The 20,084-nt window shown below is 34.2% G+C and overlaps 1 protein-coding gene across 3 annotated transcripts in view; it reads left to right on the forward strand.

Moving 5' to 3' along the window:
• Nucleotides 1–20,084, forward strand: part of LOC129750650 (uncharacterized) — a 58,038-nt gene that overhangs the window by 18,189 nt on the left and 19,765 nt on the right. The gene's annotated exons all lie outside the window — the stretch shown is intronic.

Here is a 20,084-nt window from a genome sequence, read left to right on the forward strand (position 1 = left end):
CAGGATTTTAACGATAAAGTTTTGGAAGAGTCCGGATCAGCCCAATTGCCCAGATGCCTAGAATGACCCATAATTCACATCGGCAGGGTGGCCAGCAAACCGGGAAAACCGGAAATAAACCGGGAATTGAAATGGCACCGGGAAAACCGGGAATTTTTAATCGAAACCGGGAAAGTTCTTTATTGTTTTTCTGATACAAAAACTTATTGAACCCTAAAGTTCATTCATTTCATCATGATGAAAAATTTTTTTCACCCATAGTCGTTTATTTCAAGATGGGAATAACAAAAAAAAAAGATTTTTTTGAAGCATTTGAGTCATAATATTCTTGTGTGCCATTCACTTCACTCGTGTTGTGTTACCGGAGCCGGGGAAGGGAGCCGAAAATAAGTGAAAACAATTAAAATTCATACGTTGGAATCAGATTGTATTTTGACTAAATTTACATTCCGAAAACTATGATGTTCGAAACTTCATTTTTTTTTCATTAAAAAGGTTATGCTGAATCGAAACTTGAAAAAATAAGTAGTCACGTAACAAACATATTTGGAATGGGGGAACAATTTTGAGGAGTCCGACCAAAAAACCAAACAAATGAAAATGAACAAATAAAGATGAAATGTTAATATAACGGAAAAAAAAATTGATATGAATTTAGTATTAATTCAGTCCTTAGTCACCTGTAAATGAACCAATTTTCTTAAAAAGTAAAATTTTACAGGTCTTTTTATCAAATCTCGAATGAGCTTTCAGCACGTCGTATGAAATAAAATTTAAACAAAGAGTTGAGGCAATTGCCTCGGGCTCCCCGAGGAAGAAACCAATTAAAAGCTTCGCTTAAAACAGTTAACAACCCCAAATCTAAAAGTTCAAAGCATATGAAATCTGAAACTAGGACGGGAGGCCTCCTTATGTAGAAAATAACCCAATGTTCATAATTCAGCGTACTATACACACAAGTTTTTTCCAAAGACCCGCTAGATCATGGGTGGCCAAATCATGGCCCGCGATCAACTTTTTGTGGCTGCGAAGCTCTTTTTGGAAAAGCCATGTTCTAAAAATTTATCGGTATTCTTGGTCTGTGTGTGTATATCATTTGGAAAAATATATCTCAATCTACTCTAACTCAATTCAAAACAAATATCTGAAAATTTCTTCGAAGTGATATAAGCCAAAAGGGTAAAAGTGTATAAAAACTAATTTCGAGAAAACACGCTTTTAAATTGTTGTGTTTGACAATTTTTCATACATTTTTCGAACATTTGCAATTTTTAATAATTTTGCAATAATTGTAAAATATCGAAAGGATATATTTAGAAAATTAAGACCAAATCTAAATATATTTTTATTGGCATCTTGCTCTGTATTTATGAACATCAATAAAGAAAAACTAGAAAGAATTTACAGTTGGATAGTAAAATTCAACTAAAACCGGTTTGGTACTGAGAAATACGAACGATTTTTTTAGCAAAATTATGACTTAAAAAAAGTGCAATGATTAAAAAAACTTAAATTCGTATTCATCCTGTTCATAGAAGGCTTTCCAAATTCACTTATCAAATCGAAATATTGAAAATTTTGGAAACAGTTGGATTGAGTTGACATCCGTACTTTGAAAAATCTATATTATTTATGATGAACTAGAGTTCGTCGAGAAAAATATTCTTTTAAATGTTAAAAGCTTGTGAACGCTACTTTTTTTCAACAATACCATTCTTCGGGTTTTTTTAATTTGCCTATCAAATTTTTCGGTGAACTTAAAAACTTTGGTAAATGGGCGGTCGTTTTTATTATACCTCAGGACCATAAAATTGACTTTATGTTCATTGTAGTCACGTCATTTGACATTCCTGGGATGAATATAGGATGAGATTTTAAATGTCTTGAAAAGATTGACGTACATATGTTCATAAGGATAATTCATTTCGTATTGTGTAATATTTATACTATTTTTGAAATGGAGCAAAATTTGAAAATATATGCAAGAACAAAAACGACGTATCTGGCCGGAAAAATCCAGAATATTTCCATCTAAAAATTTGGCAAAATCCGGGCAATTGATTTCAAAATTGTCGACCGAAACTGCAAATAAATAGTAAAAAAAACTTGCTAAAAAAAATGTCCATCAAAAGTTTTCATAAGATTTTAAATCGTATTTAAAGCTTCCACAATTTTTTTGCATGATTGGTTTTATGAAACATACTTAAAAATTCTTGATTTGGATGCATAAATAAAAAAAATTTACAATACAGCTTGTTTTTTTTTCGTTTTGTCAAAAACAGGTGAATAAATCCGAGCATTTTTCAATGAATATCAGATTTTTATAGCGTTTTCAAAAATGTGTTGATTTTTTTAATACTCAAGAATAATTAGTTTTTTTGGTCCGCCAGCCAATTTCTTTCAGTAATTTGGCCCACCTGTTGAAAATGTTGGCCACCCATGCGCTAAATGATGTAAAATTGGGCCACTGTAAGCTTTGTTTGGATACAGGGCCGTAGGAAAAACCGGCTCATGGGTGGTGGGGGGGTTGGTTTGATAATTTTTTTCCTAGAACATTTTTGCAAATGAAAAAAAAGTATAGATATGTACTGAGTACAAATTATTCAGTTTAAAGTTATTTTGCATTGTTGATTTAGTGTGCCAACTGCATCGTTGATAAAAGTGATACAATGATGTAGAAACGACTACAACCCAAACAAAAAAAAAAGGATTTAGAACGCTTCATTTAGAAAAAAATTTTTTTTTACTCATTCTAATTAGCGAGCTAATTCTTTAAAACCACAAGCATATCGATTTTAAGCATGGGTGAAAAAATATTCTGAAATAAATGTAAAAAATTAGTGTTAAGAATCAAATAAGGTTGATTTTCTACTCTTGTAAACTCGATTAAAATTTAAGAACCTTTTATTTTGAAGTACCTGCAATATATGTAAATAATGTTTAATAAAAATTCCAGCTGAATTTTCACCTGAGGATTAAAAATAAGTTCAAAATTATAATTAATTAATAGGTATATATTTCAAAATTTAAATACTGTGATTAAAGTTTTCAAAATTAAAATCTAGATTTTTAAAAAATAAATTCTTAGAAATGAATCTAGATCCTTTCTTTCAAATGTGATTTTCACCAGGTTTATCTGAACTGACTTTGATTGAATTCAAAATTTCAATTTAATTCTATTTTAAATTTTATTTTTTCTTTCAAATTGAATATTTTATAAAATTCTAACATTGATATTTTAATATTTATTATGAAACTTGAATTTGAGCTAAATCGAGTGGCAATCTTAAATTTTTGTTCCAAGTCTGAATTCTGCATTATGAACCTTAATTCAAAACCTGAATCTAAATTCCAGATAAGAATTCCTATGAAAACCAAAAGGCGAAATTTGATTCTGAATTTGTGGTTTTCCAATATGATTTTTTTCAATTATTAATTCAAAATTGAACTTGTGAATGGAAATTAAATTGTAAATGGTAAAATTTCTTCACATTTTTCGATTCTGTACTCATGAAATTATCTTATGTTTCAACTCCACAAATAAATTGAGGATAAAATTTTCAGACTCAAATCTTAAAAATGGTTTCAATTTTGAACATTGAAGAAACTGATCTAAACTTATAATCAAGCAAAATAAACTGGATACTTACTAGATATTTTTTCGTAAGTTTCCGGGCTGAGCAAATCCAGGTAATTTCATCTTAAAACCTGGCAAAATAAGGGCATATTGTTTCCCAATTTTCTCAAAAATCCAGCCAATATGCAGGAAAATTTCGGAACTATTCCATTAAATTCAACATGAAAAACACGTGGAAAACTCTTTTTATTTTATCGAAACACATCAGCCGATTCAAAATCATATTAAGGCTACCAAAAATTGTTTGTGTTTATTTTGACAAAATTTGTTAGAAAAAAAATAGGAAGACGCTAGATACATAATTCTTAGAACTTAACTGGAATTTTCGTTTGTTTTTGCAAGTAGAGTTAAAGAATCTAGTCAAAATCCGGATAATCTGGTAAGCTTAGTCTAATTTTGTTGGGATTCAATCTTTGGAACTCAATTACTATCAACAAGTGCGAAATTTTTTGTAAAACTGTTGCAGAATTGTGGTCCTGGAATGAGATTTCGAGGTTTTGGAGTTGAGATTGTTACACTATTGTTACTCTTGAATCATTGTAGTTGTTCATCATAATTTGATAAGAAATGTCAAATTTTATGCTTTGTAAAAAAACCATTTGGCATTTTTGGACCTTCAGGAGGGTGGTTAATCCTCAAACCCCCCCCCCCCCTCCCCCGTTCCTACGGCCATGTATGAATATATTAAATTTTGTAAAATTTTACACCTGCCATAGCTTTTTTGGTTGTTTTCATTGCAAGAAAAGCTTTAACGATTTTGAAAGCGATTCGTTGTATCCTGAATAAGCGCACCGAGTTTTAATTTTGTATGGAAATTGGTATGGGGAAACTAAATTGTTTATCAAAAATCACCTGAGATGAACTGAAAGTTAAAAAAAATAAACTTTGGACTTTAAACATACCTTGATTCTTGCAGTAATACATTTCAAGTCAACAAACCATAACCTAACTTGTACCACAGAACTACAAATATTCTGGGTTTTTGACTGCTAATTTAAAAACTATTTAACCCTAGGATGAAAATAAAAAAAAAACGCAAAAAAAAACTTTTTAGCCGATGAATTTGTTGATATTTGGCAAAAACATTTCATGAAGTTGTTGCAAGTAAAGCCTGCCATTTTTAATTACTTTTCGATGGGCTCAGCTTTTTTTTATTCGGAAGTATACACAAATTTTTAAAGTTCTAAATTGATAAAATTTTGAAATTTACTTCTTTGTACCTTGGGGATAACAAGTTAATACACTTAAGATATATTTCTGATAGTACGCTATAAAATTGAACATATATTTACATAAATGTTATCATGATTCATGAAAATTTAAGATATAAAGCAGAACATCAAAATTGAAGTAACGTTTCAAATCTTCAAACGTTCCTTTTCGTAAAATAAACTGCATTTTGTTTGTCAATTGAGAATAACAAATTAGCTGTTGATGCAAAGAAAACATTTTTCATTTCCGTGAGATTAATTCTTTATTTCACAGTTTTGAAATTGTTATGTCTCAATGTCTAGGAAATCAAACAATATTCTAACATATCCATCATTTGATCAATTTTCTTTTTTTTCTAAATTCAAGTACAAAACTCACTCCAGAGAGTTTTTAATCTGATTACAAAAAAAGAAATACATTTTTAATTTTCCTTAGAGGCACAATTACACTGCTCTTTATTTTCCTTAAGGTTTGAGAAATTTTCAAGAAAGAATTTAGAAAAAAAAACTTTTCTATTCAGATTATCCATTCATTTTCAAATCTAAGTTAGAGCTGTTTTTAAAATTATAGACTTATTAAGATTTTTTATCTGGAAGACTTAACCAATTTATGTGCTCTGGATTTTAATTTAAAGCTCTGGATTTGAGTTTGATCTTCTTTTTAATCTTTAACTGATTTTGATTTTTAATTTTTATTTTGAATTCAATTTATTTATTCCAATGTTGATTTCGATGAATAAAAAAATCTTTACATAAATTTGTAATTTAAAAAAATCTTTCATATCTTGATTGTGATTCTGCTATCAGATTCTGAATTTTGTGAAGGGATATTGATACTATTTTAGGATTTTATTGCAAATTTTTAAACTCTTTATCCGAACTTATTATCGTTTTTGGAATTTTCTTAGCAATTTTCTAATACCTACAAATTTTGAGTTTTAAATGCTGAAGCCACTTGCTTTATAATTAAATATTTAAATCAACACAATAATTTGAAATTTGATTTCTGAAAAGTGGTTCAAAAGTATATTTCTTATAATGAATTTTTATTCTCTTTGACTTTCTCTACTGAAATTTTATTGTGAGGCTGACCATTTAATCGGGATTGTTCTCTATAGCGATCGGCAGTTTTATTTTGAATGTTGTATTTGCATTTCTCCTAAAATTTTTTTTTAAATTTTTGCTTGACATGGTTTTTTAATTTCAATTAATTTTAGCATCTATCGAATAACAGTGTAAAGCAGAAATACAATTTGTTTAACAACAAATAAAATAGAAAACGTATTTTAAAATTCGCTGCATATATATCACTAATGAAAATCAGAAATAAAATGCCTCGGGCCCCCCGAAGGCTTAATCTGGCCCTGTTCTTTGCACATGTTTAATAGTTTTAAATTATAACCAATTTATCTCAAAAGCGGTTCTTGAAAGTTTTGCATTTATTTCATGTTCTGGACAAAGTTTTCTTTTTCGTATTTTTATTCGAAACTTTATTCTTGAAGAGACAGTTTCCACACCAAAAAATCACAATGACTCGAAATTCACATTGGACACTTTTGCACAAAACTACAACTTATTTCTAGAAAATGTGTACTGATAATATATTATCATCATTTTTGGTATTATGCATGATTTTTTTTATGCTTTTTTTTATTAGTTTTTGAAAGAGATTGGTTATTATTTGGTATGTTTTTTCTGAATTTAGCACTGGTGATGAGGTTTTAAAAAATGTCGAACACGAAGTTAATCGTTTCGGTGTCGAAGAACCAGGACTCAACAGGGTCACCAGGGCTCAGAACTGTCAAACTTATCAAGCTTTAGTGAAAGTGTATTTTCCGAAATGTGTTCTTGGTATATCCTCAATAACAAAATTTCTTTTACTTCAAAATTGAACTGATTTTTTTTAAACAGAAACCAACAAAACATACTGTTTAAAACTCTTCATAAATGATACAAATTTTAAATTAGAAAATTATTTACATAAAATATGTACTTACTTCTGAAAAGGCCTTCCTATTTTGTAAATTATTTATGACATTCTTTTAAGCTCCTTTGGGATTGTGAAAAGTATTTTTTTTTAAATAAACAGACGCTTCCTGTAAGCCCAGACAAAAAAAATCCCCAATGAGATCTAGACCAAGGTTCTTTTCACAAGGCTATCTCAACTGTCATATCGCACAGTCAGACATATTGAAAAAAAAGTTTGAACAGCTGGCCGAAACTGCGTGATGCATCGTACAACATTTGGAACGAGTAGTGTTGAAACTTTATGCAAAGAAAACGTCACAATTTATACTACTACTAAAACATTGCAGCCCTTCAACTGTTTTATGGCCAGCAAGCAGCCAGCTGTCAAAATGTAGGCTTCGTTTCGCCTCTTTCACTGCATCCAACGCTCGTCTACGTTTTGCCAACTTGAGACCACCTTAGGGGAGGAGCGGGCTATATGCGCCTATTAAGCGAAACACTGATTTAATCAAATATCACATCGAATTTGTATACAAAAACTATATACATGTGAGCAGGCATCTGTTTCCTATACATTGGAGTAATTTTTATGTTAAAATACTCTTTGATTCCAAGAAAACGATTTTATTATAAGTGTTGTCTAAAATGCCGAACCGCAAACCGTGCGGTTAGCCCGCCATGCGCCTATTTATGTTTTGAACAAAAATTCTGTTTTTTGGACAATATTTCCGTATAATTTCATTGAAACTGCTAGAAAGTAATAATTTCCGTACGACAAAGCTGAAATTTTATAAAAATCTATGTATGTTACAATTTTATAGAATAAAACAAAAGTTAGGGTTGCCATACTATGGAGGCAGTTCATACATGAACAAAACTTTATCAAATCTGTTTTTAGATCTTCAATTCTCTTTTAAGATGTTATTCAGAGCTTAGATTTGAAGGTTCAATGATAAAAATTATTTATTTATTCTATTTAACCTGTTATTTTTGGATGGAGGCATTTTACAAACATGATGGGGGCATACAAAAACACTCAATTATTCCACTGTATAATCATTACTAAACCTCCACAAAAGCTGAAATATGTTTTATTTCTTAAGTTCATTTGAGTAAGAAACAAAAACCATCTTAGTTTTTGTTTCAAGCTTCTTTCCGTTTAATTTTAAAAAGTCGAAATATTACATCTAAATGTATCAAAACTTTATATGATTTTTTAAATTTTTTTGAGTTTATAAATTCATAAAATTCTCTTTTGCCTTATGTTGTAAGCGTATCACCCTCAAAATACATTGGTCAGATAAGCTGTCTAGTCAGCCATTTCATCAAACAGCCGTAGGGTCATTTAACCCGATAGGCCCATTTAGGAAACCTTTCCCCTACTTGATTCATATTGATCCAGATTGTCAATTAGACACTCCTGGCTGGAAACCGCTATTGTTATGTATACCAAAAATGTTATTGCAGTTTGCAGAATACATTATTTTTAAAGTATGGGTGATTCCTATCTCTTCTGTTTAGTCCATATCTTATTGATCGAATTACTTTTGCAGAAACGCCTTCGCTAATCGTTGAACCATTCACATTAAATGCCAAAACATTTCTGCAACGTCCGCAACAACTGGCCGAGGTCTGATGATGATACCGATTGCATAAACTCTTCCTTCGCTTCCTTCACTTTTCGTTAGGGCGTAAGCCTCTGACGTGGATGGAGAAACATTCATTTCTTCTTTCTCCCTTCTTACACCCGACCGGCGGAAAAAGTATTTGCTTGATTCGAAACCGCACAACATACTCCTCAGATATTCCTTCGTCCCCCTGTAGATATAGTTTGTATGTGTATAGTGTATGACTCGACTCTCGGTCGAACTTGTCGCGTCGCTCCAGATTTCTTTTGCTTCTATTTTCTTTACCCGGATCCTAATTGCTCGGCATGGAGAGTTAAGTGCCGTCTCTTTGAAGGACTACCTACTTACTACTCATTTCCTTCTTTACTTACCCGCTCCTGGTGCGAGCCGTCGTCATCATAATAATAATGGACACGTGTACCCTGAGACTGCGGGCTGCCGTATTCGCATTCATTGGTGGGTGTGAGTTCTTCCTGGTCCGCCCGTTGTGGCTTCTTCATACATTCATTTATCATTAATGGGTCCCTTTTATTGGGGCTCAATCGGGGTGTAATCATAGCATATTTAGCTAGCGCATGCATTCAAACCACCAGGATAGTTGGTATGGGTTTCTCACTGTTTTGTCTTTCATTTTATTTTAGTTTGGTTACGGAAAATGAGCGTATCGCAAACCCCGGAGTATTGATTATTATTTTTGCAATGGAATATTCCTTGTAGGTACACACCACGAACGATTGGTCAGGGTCAGGCTGTTGCTGATGGACTAGCAGGGATTATTTCTGTTCGTTCTAGAGAATTTCTCGGTTGGCACGATACTCTAGTTTAGCTGAAAAAATATGTACAGCTTTATACTAGTGGCAATTCTAACAGTTTGGCTTGGTTGGATTTCAACACGTTATGCCTTATCATCGATTTTTCATCATAAAATCAAACAATTTGCCGCAGAATATGTGTTCAAGTGGCTTTGAAACCAGTTTAACCTTAAAAATCCGTTACAACCTCGCTGATCGGTTCGATTTAGTGTAGCTCATACATATTTCAGATAGTATCATATCACATTTTTTGACAGAATGTCACCACTTAAAGGAGTCCCAAAATGGTGCCCAACTGTTCAATTAAGCTAATATATCCATTAGCTCAATTACAACAACCTCTTCGAACAACTGCTTAATGTATGGGGTAAAGGTACGGAACATACCAGTTAGGATTCGGCGAGCAAAGCATTTCCAAAGCAAAACAGAGTCAACATAAAGTGTTTTACCCTATCAGTGTTTCCTCACAATTGGGATGGGTTCCCATTATTGCCACAAGTGCACTTATATCAATAATACTGGTGGTGAGGAAGCTCTCCCTAATTAAATTCCTACACCCTATCTTTAGTGCGAGCCGTTGAATCCCAGCGCTTAGTAGCGCTTATACTTACCGACATCCTCTAGCTAGACAGTCTTGATCGCATGAATTGAAATTTGAATAGAACTATCAATTAAAAAAGAACTCAAAACAACAAACTGGTTATACTTTCAATAACGGAAGACATTGGTTTTATTTTTAGAACATTCGACTGTAGATGTACCATAAGTTTTGAAACACAACCATTCAATCTATTGTTGAACAATTTGGGGAAACATCCACAAAAAATATTCTCTAGTGGTTACAATTCATTAGATCAGTACTGCATTCGGCCATGCTAGCTTGATTCTCAGATATTTCCCTTCGCAGCTACTTGCTGCTTACATACATAGAGTGCAACCATCTGATTCTACAGCAACGGTTATCACGCACTAGTCATGATGTGTTTTCTTTTTTTCTTCTTTTTGTTGTTGTTGCTGTGTTGTAGGTTGAAACCTTCTGTATAGCGAGGGAAAATGATAAGCCATGACGTGTGAGTGCACGCACAGTGCTACTTTTGGTCGAATATGGCGCCCCTCTGTTTGTTACTTACGATTGTGGAAGGCTATTTTGTACCCATTAATTATGTATTTATCGTGCTTCGAAGAAAACCCGTGTACAAGCTTTATTTTTTCTACAGTGTCCTTTATAAAAGTAAAATCAACTTGTTAATACCGATTATTAGGGGACATTATTTCAATTTCCTGCGGCTTTCTTTGAATTTTTAAAACTGGTCAACGGCTAGGTATAATTTTTTTTACCTCTTCCACCTCATTGTAGAAGACTGTAGCCATTTTTGTTTCTTACGTACGAGCTAACTCACACAAATGCCTCCCATGCTGATGGAAACACGTTATCGCTCCATGCGCTTCTGTTGGTATCATTCAATAAGTGGCTGATCGTGGGGCAGCTCCTTGATTCGTTAGTCATTGCCACTGAGCCATAGACAGTATGACTTGTCGTTTTCATCTGTTTGTTTCAAACTTCGGGTTTTAGGAAAATAATGAACTAGTTCTAAATTAAGGTTGCCAGAATTTTTATAACACGTATCCGGGCCGGACATTCGCTTTCAAAATTGTCGATAAAATCCCGGGCAACATCCAGGCAAATTGAATACACCCGGGCATGATCCGGTCTTTTTCAAATTTTCTTTTAAATATTCGGAAAAAAACCCGGATAAAAACCGGGCAATCTGGCAACCTTATTCTATAACTCGAAAACTTATCATGCACGCAAAATAATTTTCACTTGTAAAATAAGTGACATCTGTAGTAAATTCTCGCCATACGTAATTTCATTTTAATTTTAAGTGATGGCTCAAGTGAATTCACTTAAGTGACCGGTCTAGTGAATTACACTATGACGTTCGAGTGGAATTTATCTGAATTTCTAAGTAAGTTTCTAGTTAATTATCTCTCGCGTTTTTAAATAAAAGAACATTTATAGAACACCACTTCGATTTCAAATACTTACATTACGCTTTCGCCATAAATTTATTGATTGTAAAATTCCATTGTAATCCCAAGGCAGATCGGTTACTGCGGATAGTGCGACTTCTAAGTCTTCCCTGCTGCAAACCAGAAAATCTGTCCAGTTCAACCCACAAGCTGAAACATAATAACACGTTTAAATAACTTTTTCTAACATCACGTTTAATACAAACTACCGCCAAAATCGCCTAGTAAAGAATTTGGAAAATCTAAATCCAGCATAAGCTTTAAACGCTGCTCTTTAGAATTTGCCATTTTGAACTCTGAAGATAAACACAATTACAACCCGACATACACTTGAAATTCAAGTGATGGGGAAGTGAATATTTCTTCTCACTTCAAATTCAAGTAACGACTGAAGTGAATGTGGATGAATTCACTTGAAATTTAAGTGACTGCCAAGTAAAATGTATATGTCGTACTTGACTGGAAGAAAATCACTGGATCCTTGTTTTTAAGTGAAAAATCATGTGTATTTTAAGAGTGAATTTGGGTTCAGTGTGCAAATGGAGCCAAATGTGACATGTGACGTTATTTGGTAAAAAAAAGTTTCTAGGGCAGTTCGTGGCCCCTCTCCACATTGCACAGTGGTCCAAAAGGGTCTGAAATGAAACTTTTTTCCTGATGCTTTTGTCTTTCAATTTAGCTATTGGTTGTCTTCAGAACATTTACTAGTAAGATTGTTTCCATAACGTGAAAGAATCAAAAATTAGTCACAGCCTGGTACGATAAAAATAAAAACACTAACTTTTTTGTTTGAAGAGATAGAGACCAAATTTGTTCCACAAAGTTGTAGATATCATTAAAATATGAAACTTTGCTGAAATAATAAGAGCTCTATCTCTATTCAGTGCAGAGTTATAAAGCTTTTAGTTTAAAACATACTTAAAATTTGTTTTTCGTATTAAACTATTGTAAATTTTGAACTTACATAAATATGATGTTCACAACATTTATTGCGATGCTCAATACGCACATTTTGCATTAGGTTTTAAGTCTCTACGACCTTGTCTTCAGAAGTTATCGCAATTTCAAGTTTTATTTTTCCTTAATTTTAAGAAATTCCAGTGAATTCATAAACTAAATACCACATTTTGAAGCATGATTCAAGTTCTCCAAACTTTGCCAGAAACTACTTGTCTCCACGCGCCCGTTTTTGAGTACGGTCGGCATAAATTTGTTGAATTCTTAGATTTTAACGAGAAAATAGAATTTTATTGTCATCGTTGAAATAACCCCATTTTACCCTAGTATAACTTTGTAGAACAAATTTGGTCTCTATCTCTTCAAACAAAATAGTTAGTGTTTTTATTTTTATCCTAGCAGGCTGTGACTAATTTTTGATTCTTTCACGTTATGGGAAACAATCTTACTAGTAACGGCGTGTTCGTAAACTGATTTGTTTGGGTGATGCATCGATTTATTTGGTAGATGTCAAATCACCTTCCAATGCTTTTGCATACAGTTTGTTTAATTTACGAACGACAACATCGATAGAAAAAATCATTTCGATAGATAAAATCAATTTACGGACACGCCGTAAATGTTCTGAAGACATCTAATAGCTAAAATAAAAGACAAAGGCACCAGCAAAAAAGTTCCATTTCAGGCCTTTTGGGACCACTGTGCATTGGGAGTGTGTAAACTGCGAAAAAACTCAATATCTTCCCTTCTACACGAACAAAATCAATGAAAAAATACTTACTTTTAGTGATAACTTCCGGAAAATCGTTTGAACACAGTTTCATACGCCGCGCAAGCTTACAAAGGGAAATTAATGCCTTTTAACCTCTTATTCCCTTATATTTTGTTAATAATCCTCAAAAAGGGGGCGAAAAAGCTTTTTTGGACTTGAAATTTTTAAACAAAATAGGCCTCTCTTATGTGATTTTTTTTCCGATGATTCAAATGCTGGCTTTTCATCGCTGATTTTTGCCGAAGAATCATATCCAGAAGCTTTTCAATCCAGCTTCGCCAAATGAAGTTATCGCCGATTTTCCTTAATTAATCTACATTTTGTTTAGAAAAAGGGGAGAGGGAGTCTCAAAAAATAAAAGAAACATGTTTGAATATCTCGTAAATTAATCAAGCAAACGGAACCGAAGAACCAAGGATAATTTAAGGAAAGTTTTAAACCCCTCTTTCCTTCCGGTGTGGAAATAGAAAGGGGATAAGGGGGGCTCCTATACAATGTTTTGCACAATTCGAGAACTAATCAAGCAAATGGAACTAAATTTAACGAGGATGCTTATTTGGGTACGAGAACTGTTTCCATGATTATCCATTTTTACGTGATTTTTTTCCGAGAAATCGAATGATGGCGGTTTGGGCCACCGCACGCTTCAAAAAAGGCAGTTATGGCTGTTTCACCATAAATTCCCTATATTTTTAAAATAGTCCTTAAAAAGCATGTTCAGACTTGAAAACTTTGAACCAAATCAGACTTACCTTCTGAGATTTTTTTAAGGAATCAAATGATGGCTGTTTGAACCACTGCACGCATCGTAAGAAGGAGAAATCGCTGATTTTACCTTAAATTCCTCTTCATTTTCCAATTAATTCAGAAAAAACCTTTTCGGACATGAAAATATGGGAGTAATTCAGACCTATCTTTCGTGATTTTTTCCGAGGAATCGAATGCAGGCTGCTTGAGCCACGCTTCGGAAAATGGAGTTATGACTGTGTTTTACTTAAAACCTTACATTTTTTTTTTTCAAATCGTTCCGAAAAAGCATGTTGGGACTTCAGAATGGTCAACCAAATTGGACCTATCTTTTGTGATTTTTTCCGAGGAATCGAATGCAGGCTGTTTGAGCAACCGCACACATAGTGTTATGGCTATTTTACCCTGAATTCCCCTAATTTTTTCGGTTCATAAAAAAAAGTAACACAAGATTAGTTTCAAAATTTAAAGTCCAAATAAGCTTTTTCCTGGATTATTTACAAAATAAAGGAGAAGCAGGGGTTGAAAAGGCATTTTATTTTCATTCGCAAGCTCGTGCGGCTTTCGAATCCAATCGATTTTCCGGAAATTTTCACTTGAGGTGAGTATTTTTTTTTCATAGATTTTGTTCGTGAAAGAGGGAAGATATTGAACTTATTCGCGGTTTATACACTTTTTTGCCCATTGTTCAAAACGAATTTCAAATAAAGTTATGGAAAAAAAATCATTTCAAAAAATCTTCTCTTTTCGTATTGCAATTCGAATTTAGTATGACAGCATGTTTGAATTTTTAATACAAAGATTTTTCATGTCATCTGAGCTTCTAGATTGTCTTGAGTCTCAACGTAACTGTAAGGTTTGAAGGTTGTAGAACCCACACTCTAGAAAAAAAGATGGAGAGGCCTTCAATACAATAAATAAACCCTTTAAGTTAAAAAATCGCCCCTTCTTGAAGCGGGAGAAGTATTACATACAGGCAAATTTGTACATAATCAAAAAGTGTGCCCAACTTTATAAAAACACTAAGCCGTTGGTTTTGTTGAGAATATCTATGTTACATTTATTAATCATGAGAGTCTTCTGTCAATAAAATGGGCTGCGTCTATCATCTTATTTTCTTAAAACTTTTTTGTCAATTCAATAAATCATACCATTTTGTCAAAATTTCGACACGAATGCCATAACGATGGCTAAGTGTCACTAATAAAACTTAAAAAAATATAATTAAATCTCAGAAATATTTCTCGTACACAAATACCCTCTCATGCCAAATTTGGTTCCATTTGTTCGATTAAATTTCAAGTTATGCAAAAAATATAAGAGAGCCCCCCTTCTCCCTTCCTATCAAGCCATTGAAAAAAGATAAGAGTACCAAATCATAATAAAAACATTCCTTGTACGGAAAACATTCCCGTGCCAAATTTTGTTTAACTCGCTCGATTAATATCGAGTTATGCAAAAAAAAATTATAAGAGAGCCCCCCTCCCTCCTACCCATCTCCCCATCGAAAAGAGTGAGGGGTACCAAACCATCAAAGAAAAATTCTTCGTACCATGTCAAATTTGTTTCCATTTGTGCCTTTCATGCCAAATTTGTTTCCATTTGTTTCAATTCGTTGGAATTAGATTTTTATTCGAGGGCGTTGTGCTTCGTCATTAGATGACAGACAGACATCCAGCAAGAGGATAGATTGTAATGGTGCTCAGAAAGTTTTGTTGCAAGTGCGTAAGAAAATGGACGTGTAAGGTTGAAAGTATAATGTTTTCCGATAATTGTTAAATTTTGAAAGTTGATTTTCAACACCATCAACAATAGCTATGATTAAAATGTTCAATATTTAATGAGGCATGCTAAAATCACAAAATTATTGGATTTCGGTTAGCCCTTAAAAAAGTTAGTCTTCTTATCACATAGTATTTTTCAGGCTCCCTCCATACCCTCCCTCCCGGAAACTCTCGAAAGTCCCTAAAAAATCTTCAAATTTTCTTTGAAATAAAAATTTTAAACAGTCCCCACAATAACTTCACCTCTCAAGAACTCTCTTGAGACACATCAAAAACTCTTCTGAGTCCCATTAAGAACTCTTCCGAGTCACCTCAGGAACCCTTCAGAGTGGCCTCAAGAACCCTCAAGAGTTGTCTGAGCGACTTTCTGAGCCCTCCAAGAACTCCTTCTGATTCGCTTCAGGAACATTACCAAGTCTTTTCAGTTACTCTCACGGAACCCACCTAGAACTCTCCCGAGTCCTCCAGGAACATTTTCGAGTTCTTGCAAGAACTTCTCCGAATATCTCCAGAAACGTTTCAAAATCTACCAGGAACTTCTTCAAATCCCTCCAGAAGCTTTCTAAGTCACCTCAGTTACTCTTCCAGAACCTTTTGAGAACCCTTCCGAGTGCCCTAGGAACACTTCAGAATCTCTGCATGAACTTTTGAAAGTTCCCCCAGAAACTCTTTCGTGTTTCCACAGGAACTCCTGTAAATCTTTCAGGAACTCCTTTTAATTCCCTCAGGAACTCTCCTATTTCCCTTTATAAACTTTTCCTCTCAAGAACTCTTTCAAGACCCATCAAAAACTTTTACGAGTCCCCTCAAAAATTTTTCCAAGTCACCTCTGAAACCCTCCAGAGTGGCCTCAAGAACCCTTAAGAGTTGTCGGAGGAATTTTCTGAACCTCCCAAGAACTCCTTCTAATTTTCTTTCGAAACATTTTCAAGTCTTCTGGGTTATTCTCTCAAGACCCCTCTAGAGCTCTCCCGAATCCTCCACGAACATTTTCGAGTTCTTCCAAGAAATCTTCCGAATACCTCCAAATACTCTTCCAAATCTCCTGGAACTCCTACAAATCGATCTGGGGCTTTTCCGAATCACCTCAGCTACTCTTCCAGGTCCTATCGAGAACTCTTCCGAATGCCCCAGGAACACTTCCGAGTCCCTGCATCAAAGTTCCCCCAGGAACTCTTCCGTGTCTCCACAAAAACTCTTGTAAATCCTCCAGGAACCACTTTGAGCTCCCTCAAAAATTCTCATATTATCTTTAATAAACTTTTCCTCTAAAGAACTTTCTTGAGACACATCAAAATTCTTCTGAGTCCCCTCAAGAACTCTTCCGAGTCACCTCAGGAGCCCTCCAGAGGAGCCTCAAGATCCTTCAAGAGTTGTCTGAGGAACTTTCTGAACTTCTCAGAAACTCCTTCTGATTAGCTTTGGAAACATTCTCAAGTATTCTCGGTTATTTTCTCGATACCCCTCTTCAACTCTCCGGAGTCCTTCAGGAACATTTTCGAGTTCTTCCCAGAAGTGTTCCGAATATCTCCAGAAACTCTTCCAAATCTACTAGGAACTCCTGCTCTACTCTACTCTACTCCACTTCACTAAGCTCTGCTCTACTCTACTTTACTAAACTCTACTCTACTCTACTTTACTCTACTCTACTCTATTCTACTTACTAAACTCTACTATACTCTGATCTACTCTACTTTACTAAACTCTACTGTACTCTTCTCTACTCTACTCTACTCTACTTTACTCTACTATACTTTACTCTACTCTACTTTACTCTACTCTACTCTACTCTACTCTACTCTACTCTACTCAACTTCACTCTACTCTACTCAACTTCACTCTACTCTACTCTACTCTACTCTTCTCTACTTTACTCTACTCTACTCTACTTTACTCTACTCTACTCTACTCTAATCTACTAAACTCTACTCTTCTAAACCCAACTCAACTCAACTCTACTCTACTCTACTGTACTTTTCTAAACTCTACTCTACTCTACTTTACTCGAATCTTTTCTTCTCTACTCTACTCTACTCTACTTTACTGAACTCTACTCTACTCTACTCTTCTCTGCTCTACTCTACTCTACTCTACTCTACTCTACTTTACTCTACTCTTTTCTACTCTGCTCTACTTTACTCTACTCTACTCTATTCTTATCTACTAAACTCTACTGTACTCTACTAAACTCTACTCTACTAAACTCAACTCAACTCTACTCTACTCAACTCTACTCTACTTTTCTAAACTCTACTCTACTGTACTTTACTGAACTCTACTCTACTCTACTCCACTCTACTCTACTCTACTTTACTAAATTCCGCTCTACTCTACTCTTCTTTACAAAACTCTACTCTACTCAACTCCACTCCACTCTACTCTACTCTACTTTACTCTACTTTACTCTACTCTACTCTACTCTACTTTACTCTACTCTACTTTACTCTACTCTACTCTACTCTACTCTACTCAATTTCACTCTACTCTACTCTACTCTACTCTACTCTACTCTACTCTACTCTACTCTACTCTTCTCTTCTCTACTCAACTTTACTCTACTCTACTCTTCTCTACTCTACTCTACTCTTCTCTACTCTATTCTACTCTACCCTACTCTACTTTACTAAACTCTACTATATTCTAATCTACTCTACTTTACTAAACTCTACTCTACTAAACTCAACTCAACTCAACTTTACTAAACTCTACTCTACTCTTCTTTACTAAACTCTAGTCTACTCTACTTTACTAAACTCTTCTCTACTATACACTTTTCTACTCTACTCTACTCTACTTTACTAAACTCTACTCTACTCTTCTCTACTTTACTCTTCAAAGCTCTATTAACTCTACTCTACTCTACTCTTTTCTACTCTACTTTACTCTACTCTACTCCACTCTACTCTATTCTAATTTAGTAAACTCTACTGTACTCTACTAAACTCTACTCTACTATACTCTACTCTACTCTACTGTACTCTACTTTACTAAACTCTACTTCAATCTACTCTACTTTACTCTACTCTACTCCACTCTACTCTATTCTAATTTAGTAAACTCTACTGTACTCTACTAAACTCTACTCTACTATACTCTACTCTACTCTACTGTACTCTACTTTACTAAACTCTACTTCAATCTACTCTACTTAACTCAACTCTACTCTACTTTACTAAACTCTACTCTACTCTACTCTACTCTACTCTACTCTACTCTACTCTTCTCTACTCTACTCTACTGTACTCTACTCTTATCTACTCTACTCTACTCTTCTCTACTCTACTCTAATCTACTCTACTCTACTCTACTTTACTGTACTCTACTCTACTCTACTCTACTCTACTCTACTCTACGCTGCTCTACTCTGCTCTACTCTGCTCTACTCTACTCTACTCTACTTTACGCTACTTTACTTTATTCTACTCCATCGAAGTAATCGAGCAAGGAATCAGGTGGAGGTTGTCGAACCGAAACCTCAGGAAGGACGTAAAGCTGGAAAAATCTACGAGTCAAAGATAAAGTGTTGAGCAAAAAGAAATGCGTCAATAAGATGTTGAACCGGAGACATCGGAAGGTCGCCGAAACGGATCCAATCGAAGGTTTTATCAAAACAATCTACGACGACGAACAACAACAACACACGCATTGTAATTTGCAGAAGTAGGTGAAGTGAGGTAAAAAGTTAAAACCAAAGGAGGTTGAGTGAGGTATAACGTTTCAGTTTCTACTGAATAACAAGTCTCTTTTTTCGATTACCAAAAGTGCTCTAACTCAAAAGTGCTGTAACTCCCAGCAAACATTTTTTGTAGCTATATCCTTACGCTGTTTTGATACACATTCCATATACTAATAAATACCTTCAGAAGCTTTTCCAGGTCATCTTATTTACTTTTCCGGGACCTCTCGAGAACTCTTCCGAGTCTCTAGTTTTGATACAATAAATCGCCTGAATATGTCAAAACCAGAGATGCAAATCGGGCAGAACTGATACTGATAACTGGTTTATCACTTGCTTAACATTTTGCGATAAATATGCATAAATCCGTTTCCAATGACGTCAAGATAACTTGCTTGAAATTATTTTCTCTCAGTCAGTTCTAGTTCTGAGAATTTTCTCCGACAAAACTGCAATCGAGCAAGAGAACAAACGCCCAGAGAGTACTTTGGTGAAAAAAATTCGGTTACCCGTGAGCGAGAACTTATCCTTAACGTTACAAAAAAAGATAAATTTGAATCGGAATGCACAACCCTTTCGAGAGCAAAATTGAAATTGATAAATGCTAGTATAGTATGCTGGCGGATGAAAATCTCTTTCACGGGTGTTTTGATAGGCAAATTCTATCGGAGCATAACGATTTTTGGATTCCCTGGTCAAAACTGGTCCAACAATATACTAAATCATCTCAGGATGTAGAAATATGTATTTGTATAAAATTCAATGGAAACTGCATAAAAGTTGTATGGCTTAAGTCATATTTTATGTTAATTTTTTATGGGAGCCTTCCTTCTTTTGAATGGGAATGGTTTTAATGTA

This window comes from Uranotaenia lowii, chromosome 3, assembly GCF_029784155.1.
Source record: "Uranotaenia lowii strain MFRU-FL chromosome 3, ASM2978415v1, whole genome shotgun sequence".
Lineage (NCBI taxonomy): Eukaryota > Metazoa > Arthropoda > Insecta > Diptera > Culicidae > Uranotaenia > Uranotaenia lowii.